This window comes from Nansenia antarctica (assembly GCF_963989245.1).
Source record: "Nansenia antarctica genome assembly, chromosome: 2".
NCBI classification, from domain to species: domain Eukaryota; kingdom Metazoa; phylum Chordata; class Actinopteri; order Argentiniformes; family Microstomatidae; genus Nansenia; species Nansenia antarctica.
Window position 1 is genome coordinate 32,003,710 of NC_137675.1, and position 10,000 is coordinate 32,013,709.

At 43.8% G+C, this 10,000-nt stretch overlaps 1 protein-coding gene across 1 annotated transcript in view; it reads right to left on the reverse strand.

Annotated features, from left to right (window-relative positions):
• Positions 1-10,000, reverse strand: part of brat1 (BRCA1-associated ATM activator 1) — a gene marked incomplete at its 5' end in the record, with an annotated part of 25,525 nt that overhangs the window by 10,229 nt on the left and 5,296 nt on the right. The window lies entirely within an intron of this gene.

Genomic DNA, 10,000 nt, shown 5'->3' on the forward strand with positions numbered 1-10,000 from the left:
TCAAGACATTGACAAGGTTAAAAATAATGATTTTTATTTGAAATAATAATTTTGTCCTTCAAACTTTGCTTTCGTCAAAGAATGCTCCCTTTGCAGCAATTACAGCATTGCAGACCTTTGGCATTCTAGCTGTTAATTTGTTGAGGTAATCTGAAGAAATGTCACCCCACGCTTCCTGAAGCACCTCCCACAAGTTGGATTGGCTTGATGGGCACTTCTTGCGTACCATACGGTCAAGCTGCTCCCACAACAGCTCAATGGGGTTGAGATCTGGTGACTCCGCTGGCCACTCCATTTCAGACAGAATACCACTACCAGCTGCCTGCTTCTTCCCTAAATAGTTCTTGCATAATTTGGAGGTGTGCTTTGGGTCATTGTCCAGTTGTAGGAGGAAATTGGCTCCAATCAAGCGCTGTCCACAGGGTATGGCATGGCGTTGCAAAATTGAGTGATAGCCTTCCTTATTCAAAATCCCTTTTACCTTGTACAAATATCCCACGTTAACTTACCAGCACCAAAGCAGCCCCAGACCATCACATTACCTCCACCATGCTTGACAGATGGCGTCAGGCACTCTTCCAGCATCTTTTCACTTGTTCTGCATCTCACAAATGTTCTTCTGTGTGATCCAAACACCTCAAACTTCGATTTGTCTGTCCATAACACTTTCTTCCAACCTTCCTCTGTCCCTCTGTGTTCTTTTGCCCATATTCATCTTTTCCTTTTATTGGCCAGTCTCAGGTGAGGTTTTTCTTTGCCACTCTGCCTAGAAGGCCAGCATCCCGGAGTCGCCTCTTCACTGTAGACGTTGACACAGGCGTTTTGCGGGTACCATTTAATGAAGCTGCCAGTTCAGGACCTGTGAGGCGTCTATTTCTCAAACTAGAGACTCTAATGTACTTGTCTTCTTGCTCAGTTGTGCACCGGGGCCTCCCACTTCTCTTTCTACTCTGGTTAGAGCCTGTTTGTGCTGTTCTCTGAAGGGAGTAGTACACACCGTTGTAGGAAATGTTCAGTTTCTTGGCAATTTCTCACATGGAATAGCCTTAATTTCTAAGAACAAGAATAGACTGTCGAGTTTCATATGAAAGTTCTCTTTTTCTGGCCATTTTGAGAGTATAATCGAACCCACAAATGTGATGCTCCAGATACTCAACTAGCTCAAAGGAAGGCCATTTGTATAGGTTCTCTAACCAGCAAAACCGTTTTCAGCTGTGCAAACGTAATTGCACAAGGGTTTTCAAGGTTTTTCTAATCATCCATTAGCTTTCTAACGCAATTAGCAAACACAATGTACCATTAGAACACTGGAGTGACGGTTGCTGGAAATGGGCCTCTATACACCTATGTAGATATTCCATTAAAAACCAGATGTTTGCAGCTAGAATAGTCATGTTCCACATTAACAATGTATAGAGTGTATTTCTGATTAATTTAATGTTATCTTCATTGAAAAAAACTGTGCTTTTCTTTCAGAAATAAGGACATATATATTATTTTTTTAGAGAGAGAGAGAGAGGAATTCAAGCACTTTCAATGACCCATGTCTATTTTCAAAAACTTTTAAGGCCTTGATTCTTTTTTCTCAAATTCACAAACTTTCAAGGATTTCAAGGACCCGTGGGAACTCTGTCTGTTAATACCACACAACCACAGAGCTGTCCCTAGCAATGTTCTGATTCAAAGGCATGATTTGCCAGATTCTCTAGGCATGATTGTTTTAATTTTGAGTTATTTCATTTGAAATTATGATCAATATTCACAATTAATTTGTTGTGTTCTTATTTGTTGATAATCCAATGTGACAACTTGCCCGACATAGGCCCCCGCTGATGGGGCAAATTGTCACAAATGCACACTGTCTATTTAACGGTCTACAACTCTGTACTGAAATAAGACATGAAGATATAATCAATACAAAAAATGCACCCAAGACTTCCTTCTTTCGTTTGGTATGACATTTATACCATTGTGATGTATTGTGCCCAGTAAACGTTAGACAGCGTGTGACAATATACCCTGCGCTCCACTACTCAGCGGACATAGATTGTTTGACAAGGCAGCTACATTGACAAGGCAGCTACATTGACAAGGCAGCTACATTGACAAGGCAGCATACATTGACAAGGCAGCTACATTGACAAGGCAGCTACATTGACAAGGCAGCATACATTGACAAGGCAGCATACATTGACAAGGCAGCTACATTGACAAGGCAGCATACATTGACACGGTAGCATACATTGACACGGCAGCATACATTGACAAGGCAGCTACATTAACAAGGCAGCTACATTGACAAGGCAGCATACATTGACAAGGCAGCATACATTGACAAGGTAGCATACATTGACAAGGCAGCTACATTGACAAGGCAGCTACATTGACAAGGCAGCATACATTGACATGGTAGCATACATTGACAAGGCAGCTACATTGACAAGGCAGCATACATTGACAAGGCAGCAGACATTGACAAGGCAGCAGACATTGAAAAGGTAGCATACATTGACATGGCAGCATACATTGACAAGGTAGCATACATTGACATGGCAGCATACATTGACAAGGCAGCTACATTGACAAGGCAGCTACATTGACAAGGCAGCATACATTGACAAGGCAGCATACATTGACAAGGCAGCATACATTGACAAGGCAGCATACATTGACAAGGCAGCGACATTGACAAGGCAGCATACATTGACAAGGCAGCAGACATTGACATGGCAGCAGACATTGACAAGGCAGCAGACATTGACAAGGCAGCATACATTGACATGGCAGCATACATTGACAAGGCACCTACATTGACATGGCAGCATACATTGACAAGGCAGCGTACATTGACATGGCAGCATACATTGACAAGGCAGCATATATTGACAAGGCAGCTACATTGACAAGGCAGCTACATTGACAAGGCAGCATACATTGACAAGGCAGCTACATTGACAAGGCAGCTACATTGACAAGGTAGCATACATTGACAAGGCAGCTACATTGACATGGCAGCTACATTGACATGGCAGCATACATTGACAAGGCAGCTACATTGACAAGGCAGCTACATTGACATGGTAGCATACATTGACAAGGCAGCGACATTGACATGGCAGCTACATTGACAAGGCAGCATACATTGACAAGGCAGCGACATTGACAAGGCAGCATACATTGACAAGGCAGCAGACATTGACATGGCAGCAGACATTGACAAGGCAGCATACATTGACAAGGCAGCAGACATTGACATGGCAGCAGACATTGACATGGTAGCATACATTGACAAGGCAGCTACATTGACATGGTAGCATACATTGACAAGGCAGCATACATTGACAAGGCAGCGACATTGACAAGGCAGCATACATTGACAAGGCAGCAGACATTGACATGGCAGCAGACATTGACAAGGCAGCATACATTGACAAGGCAGCAGACATTGACATGGCAGCAGACATTGACAAGGCACCTACATTGACATGGCAGCATACATTGACAAGGCAGCATACATTGACATGGCAGCATACATTGACAAGGCAGCGACATTGACAAGGCAGCATACATTGACAAGGCAGCAGACATTGACATGGCAGCAGACATTGACATGGCAGCAGACATTGACAAGGCACCTACATTGACATGGCAGCATACATTGACATGGCAGCATACATTGACAAGGCAGCTACATTGACAAGGCAGCATACATTGACATGGCAGCATACATTGACAAGGCAGCTACATTGACATGGCAGCTACATTGACATGGCAGCCTACATTGACAAGGCAGCATACATTGACAAGGCAGCAGACATTGACAAGGCAGCTACATTGACAAGGCAGCTACATTGACAAGGCAGCTACATTGACAAGGCAGCTACATTGACATGGCAGCCTACATTGACAAGGCAGCATACATTGACAAGGCAGCAGACATTGACAAGGCAGCTACATTGACAAGGCAGCTACATTGACATGGCAGCTACATTGACATGGCAGCATACATTAACATGGCAGCATACATTAACAAGGCAGCTACATTGACAAGGCAGCTACATTGACATGGCAGCTACATTGACATGGCAGCTACATTGACAAGGCAGCTACATTGACAAGGCAGCTACATTGACAAGGCAGCAGACATTGACAAGGCAGCATACATTGACAAGGCAGCTACATTGACATGGCAGCTACATTGACATGGCAGCTACATTGACAAGGCAGCTACATTGACATGGCAGCTACATTGACATGGCAGCTACATTGACAAGGCAGCTACATTGACAAGGCAGCAGACATTGACAAGGCAGCTACATTGACAAGGCAGCTACATTGACAAGGCAGCAGACATTGGCAGAACACCAGCAATGGTGCTGGTGTTTCGTCCGATGACATTTTGCATTTCCCGCTTTTCCTGGCACCTGGCCAGTTTTAGGTGCTTGAAGGAACATCGTGCTTGCTGGCTTGAGTAAGGTGTCGGTTTCTTTCTATACGGACTTAAAATGTCCACAAGCCAACTTCGCGGTCAAGAAGGTTGGCACTTTTGCGGGCAGTGGAGTTAATAACGGCCATGCGCATGCAATAGCATTAGAATTTCAAACTACTACTATTACAAACTACGCCGCCTCATAGACAGCAAGAATGAGGTGCGGCATAGCTCATTAAAACATTTATTACTTTTCTGATCGGAAAACTGAAGGAGGAATTCATTTTTTGTGGATATTACAAACCCTAATACAATTTATTTCTTTTCTCTTTGTTTTGACTTCACTCAACTGCAGGAGGAAGTCCACTTGTCCGAACATAAAATGTACTTGTCCCGAACAAGCGGACAAGCTTTAATGTCGAGCTCTGCACTATCCCCTAAGACACTATCCCCTAAGACACTATCCCCTAAGACTATCCCCTAAGACTCTATCCCCTAAGACTATCCCCTAAGACTATCCCCTAAGACTATCCCCTAAGACTCTATCCCCTAAGACTATCCCCTAAGACTATCCCCTAAGACTATCCCCTAAGACTATCCCCTAAGACACTATCCCCTAAGACTATCCCCTAAGACTATCCCCTAAGACTCTATCCCCTAAGACACTATCCCCTAAGACTCTATCCCCTAAGACTATCCCCTAAGACACTATCCCCTAAGACTCTATCCCCTAAGACTATCCCCTAAGACTATCCCCTAAGACTCTATCCCCTAAGACTATCCCCTAAGACTATCCCCTAAGACACTATCCCCTAAGACTATCCCCTAAGACTATCCCCTAAGACTCTATCCCCTAAGACACTATCCCCTAAGACTATCCCCTAAGACTCTATCCCCTAAGACACTATTCCCTAAGACTATCCCCTAAGACTATCCCCTAAGACTCTATCCCCTAAGACACTATCCCCTAAGACTATCCCCTAAGACTCTATCCCCTAAGACACTATCCCCTAAGACACTATCCCCTAAGACTATCCCCTAAGACACTATCCCCTAAGACTATCCCCTAAGACTCTATCCCCTAAGACACTATCCCCTAAGACACTATCCCCTAAGACTATCCCCTAAGACACTATCCCCTAAGACTATCCCCTAAGACTCTATCCCCTAATGCGGGGTACACACAAGGATTTTTTGGCCGGTTTTGGCCCGATTTTCGGATGTCTGAAAACAACAGAAAACGCCCGGTTATCAGATGGCTTCACTTCTCTTGGAGTCACTTCTCTTCAATTGTGCAATCAACTCTCCCGGCAACCTGCTCGGAAAATGGGCGTGGCCGGCAATCGTAAATGTGAAATGAGTTCAATACTTCCGACCAGAAACCATAGGGTTGCCAGATTGTTTGGTGAAATTAGCGGTTTTAGACTGTGGTTAGGGTGGAAAATGTCATTCCCATCTGGCAACCCTGCTCACCAATCAAGAAGCGTGGGGAACGAGACTAGAGAGTCTGGAGTCTGTCGTAACGAAAATCTTTATGTCTGTGGGGTGCTGAAATGGGGAAATTCGCGCACACCACACACAATACGATCAAGGCTGTTCAAATCCAAGATTTTGTTTCTTCATGTGTGGGGTCTGTCTCAGATAAGATTTCTGTTAAGATTTTGAAATTCCTTATATGTGTACCCTGCTTAAGACTCTATCGACTAATGCGGGGTACACACATAAGGAGTTTTTGGCCGGTTTTGGCACGATTTTCGGATGTCTGAAAACGACAGAAAATGCCCGGTTATCAGATGGATCTTAACATTTTCCTATAACAAAATCCTGGGGTGTGAGGTGTGTTAAGAGTCAATTCTCTTCAATTGTCAATCAACTCTCAACCTGCTCGGAAAATGGGCGTGGGGAACGACAGATTCCAGACTCTCTAGTCTAGAGTCTCGTTCCCCAAGCCAGAAATCTCGCGTGAACCCATCCTTTTAATATTGCCTTTAAATTACAAAATAATTAAATTAAGATTATATAATGATTAAAGCACTTTGAGCCGCAACGTTTGCAGGAAAAGCGCTATACAAATAAAGTTATTATTATTAAGACAAAGTCAGCTCGCTTCTTGATTGGCGAGCAGGGTTGCCAGATGGGAATGACATTTTCCACCCTAACCACAGTCTAAAACCGCTAATTCCACCAAACAATCTGGCAACCCTATGGTTTCTGGTCGGAAGTATTGAACACATTTCACATTTACGATTGCCGGCCACGCCCATTTTCCGAGCAGGTTGCCGGGAGAGATTGACTCTTAACACACCTCACACCCCAGGATTCTGTTATAGGAAAATGTTAAGATCCATCTGATAACCGGGCGTTTTCTGTTGTTTTCAGACATCCGAAAATCGCTGAAATCGCAGAAAATCCGTATGTGTGTACCCCGCTTTAGACTCTATCCCCTAAGACACTATCCCCTAAGACACTATCCCCTAAGACTCTATCTCCTAAGAAACTATCCCCTAAGACTCTATCCCCTAATGCGGGGTACACACATAAGGATTTTTTGGCCGGTTTTGGCCCGATTTTCGGATGTCTGAAAACGACAGAAAACGCCCGATTACCAGATGGATCTTAACATTTTCCAATAACAAAATCCTGTGGTGTGAGGTGTGTTAAGAGTCACTTCTCTTCAATTGTGCAATCAACTCTCCCGGCAACCTGCTCGGAAAATGGGCGTGGCCGGCAATCGTAAATGTGAAATGCGTTCAATACTTCCGACCAGAAACCATAGGGTTGCCAGATTGTTTGGTGAAATTAGCGGTTTTAGACTGTGGTTAGGGTGGAAAATGTCATTCCCATCTGGCAACCCTGCTCGCCAATCAAGAAGCGAGCTGACTTCTTCTTTTCATTATTCGGCACTTTATTTGCACTGTCGCACATGGTTGTCTCGTACAGGTCAGTCAGGGTACTACGTTAGATAATAATAATAATATTAACTTTATTTGTATAGCGCTTTTCCTGCAAACGTTGCGGCTCAAAGTGCTTTAATCATTATATAATCTTAATTTAATTATTTTGTAATTTAGTTTAGTTTATTTATTTAGCACACAAGAGATTGTGCAAGGAGGGAACGAAGCCCAGAAGGCTTGTACATAGTTCCACTCCCGTCAATATTTATGTTTCAAATAAACATCAAGGAACACTTAATGCATGTCAATAAGAGAAAATAAACCACAAACAAAATCATATCCATAAAGGCAATATTAAAAGGATGGGTTCACGCGAGATTTCTGGCTTGGGGAACGAGACTAGAGAGTTTGGAGTCTGTCGTAACGAAAATCTTTATGTCAATGGGGTGCTGAAATGGGGAAATTGGCGCACACCACACAGAACACGATCAAGGCTGTTCAATCCAAGATTTTGTTTCTTCATGTGTGGGGTCTGTCTCAGATAAGATTTCTGTTAAGATTTTGAAATTCCTTATGTGTGTACCCCGCTTTAGACACTATCCCCTAATGCGGGGTACACACATAAGGAGTTTTTGGCCGGTTTTGGCCCGATTTTCGGATGTCTGAAAACGCCAGAAAACGCCCGGTTATCAGATGGATCTTAAAATTTTCCTATAACAAAATCCTGGGGTGTGAGGTGTGTTAAGAGTCACTTCTCTTCAATTGTGCAATCAACTCTCCCGGCAACCTGCTCGGAAAATGGGCGTGGCCGGCAATCGTAAATGTGAAATGCGTTCAATACTTCCGACCAGAAACCATAGGGTTGCCAGATTGTTTGGTGAAATTAGCGGTTTTAGACTGTGGTTAGGGTGGAAAATGTCATTCCCATCTGGCAACCCAGATGCACCAATCAGAGAGCGCCCCCACCCCTCCTCCCCCCGCTTCTTCCTTTTTTATTTTTTGTGTGTATTCTACTTAAAACGGATCCCGCAAACTCAAAGGGAGTAAAGGATTGAACAGAATCAGCATAGGTTTTATTTCAATAAAAGCATTTTTAAAGTAATTTTAAGGACCACCATATTCACAGTGATGGAACCCTGCTCGCCAATCAAGAAGCGTGGGGAACGAGACTAGAGAGTTTGGAGTCTGTCGTAACGAACATCTTTATGTCTGTGGGGTGCTGAAATGGGGAAATTGGCGCACACCACACACAACACGATCAAGGCTGTTCAAATCCAAGATTTTGTTTCTTCATGTGTGGGGTCTGTCTCAGATAAGATTTCTGTTAAGATTTTGAAATTCCTTATGTGTGTACCCCGCTTAAGACTCTATCTCCTAAGACACTATCCCCTAAAGCGGGGTACACACATACGGATTTTCTGCGATTTCAGCGATTTTCGGATGTCTGAAAACAACAGAAAACGCCCGGTTATCAGATGGATCTTAACATTTTCCTATAACAGAATCCTGGGGTGTGAGGTGTGTTAAGAGTCAATCTCTCCCGGCAACCTGCTTGGAAAATGGGCGTGGCCGGCAATCGTAAATGTGAAATGTGTTCAATACTTCCGACCAGAAATCATAGGGTTGCCAGATTGTTTGGTGGAATTAGCGGTTTTAGACTGTGGTTAGGGTGGAAAATGTCATTCCCATCTGGCAACCCTGCTCGCCAATCAGGAAGCGAGCTGACTAGTCAGGGTACTACGTTAGATAATAATAACTTTATTTGTATAGCGCTTTTCCTGCAAACGTTGCGGCTCAAAGTGCTTTAATCATTATATAATCTTAATTTAATTATTTTGTAATTTAAAGGCAATATTAAAAGGATGGGTTCACGCGAGATTTCTGGCTTGGGGAACGACACTCTAGAGTCCGGAATCTGTCATTCCCCACGCCCATTTTCCGAGCAGGTTGAGAGTTGAGAGTTGATTGCACAATTGAAGAGAATTGACTCTTAACACACCTCACACCCCAGGATTTTGTTATAGGAAAATGTTAAGATCCATCTGATAACCGGGCGTTTTCTGTCGTTTTCAGACATCCGAAAATCGTGCCAAAACCGGCCAAAAACTCCTTATGTGTGTACCCCGCATAAGACTCTATCTCCTAAGACACTATCCCCTAAGAAACTATCCCCTAATGCGGGGTACACACATAAGGATTTTTTGGGCCGGTTTTGGCCCGATTTTCGGGTTGTCTGAAAACAACAGAAAACGCCCTGTTATCAGATGGCTCTTAACATTTTCCTATAACAAAATCCTGTGGTGTGAGGTGTGTTAAGAGTCACTTCTCTTCAATTGTGCAATCAACTCTCCCGGCAACCTGCTCGGAAAATGGGCGTGGCCGGCAATCGTAAATGTGAAATGCGTTCAATACTCTCCCGGCAACCTGCTCGGAAAATGGGCGTGGCCGGCAATCGTAAATGTGAAATGCGTTCAATACTTCCGACCAGAAACCATAGGGTTGCCAGATTGTTTGGTGAAATTAGCGGTTTTAGACTGTGGTTAGGGTGGAAAATGTCATTCCCATCTGGCAACCCTGCTCGCCAATCAAGAAGCGTGGGGAACGAGACTAGAGAGTTTGGAGTCTGTCGTAACGAAAATCTTTATGTCTGTGGGGTGCTGACATGGGGAAATTCGCG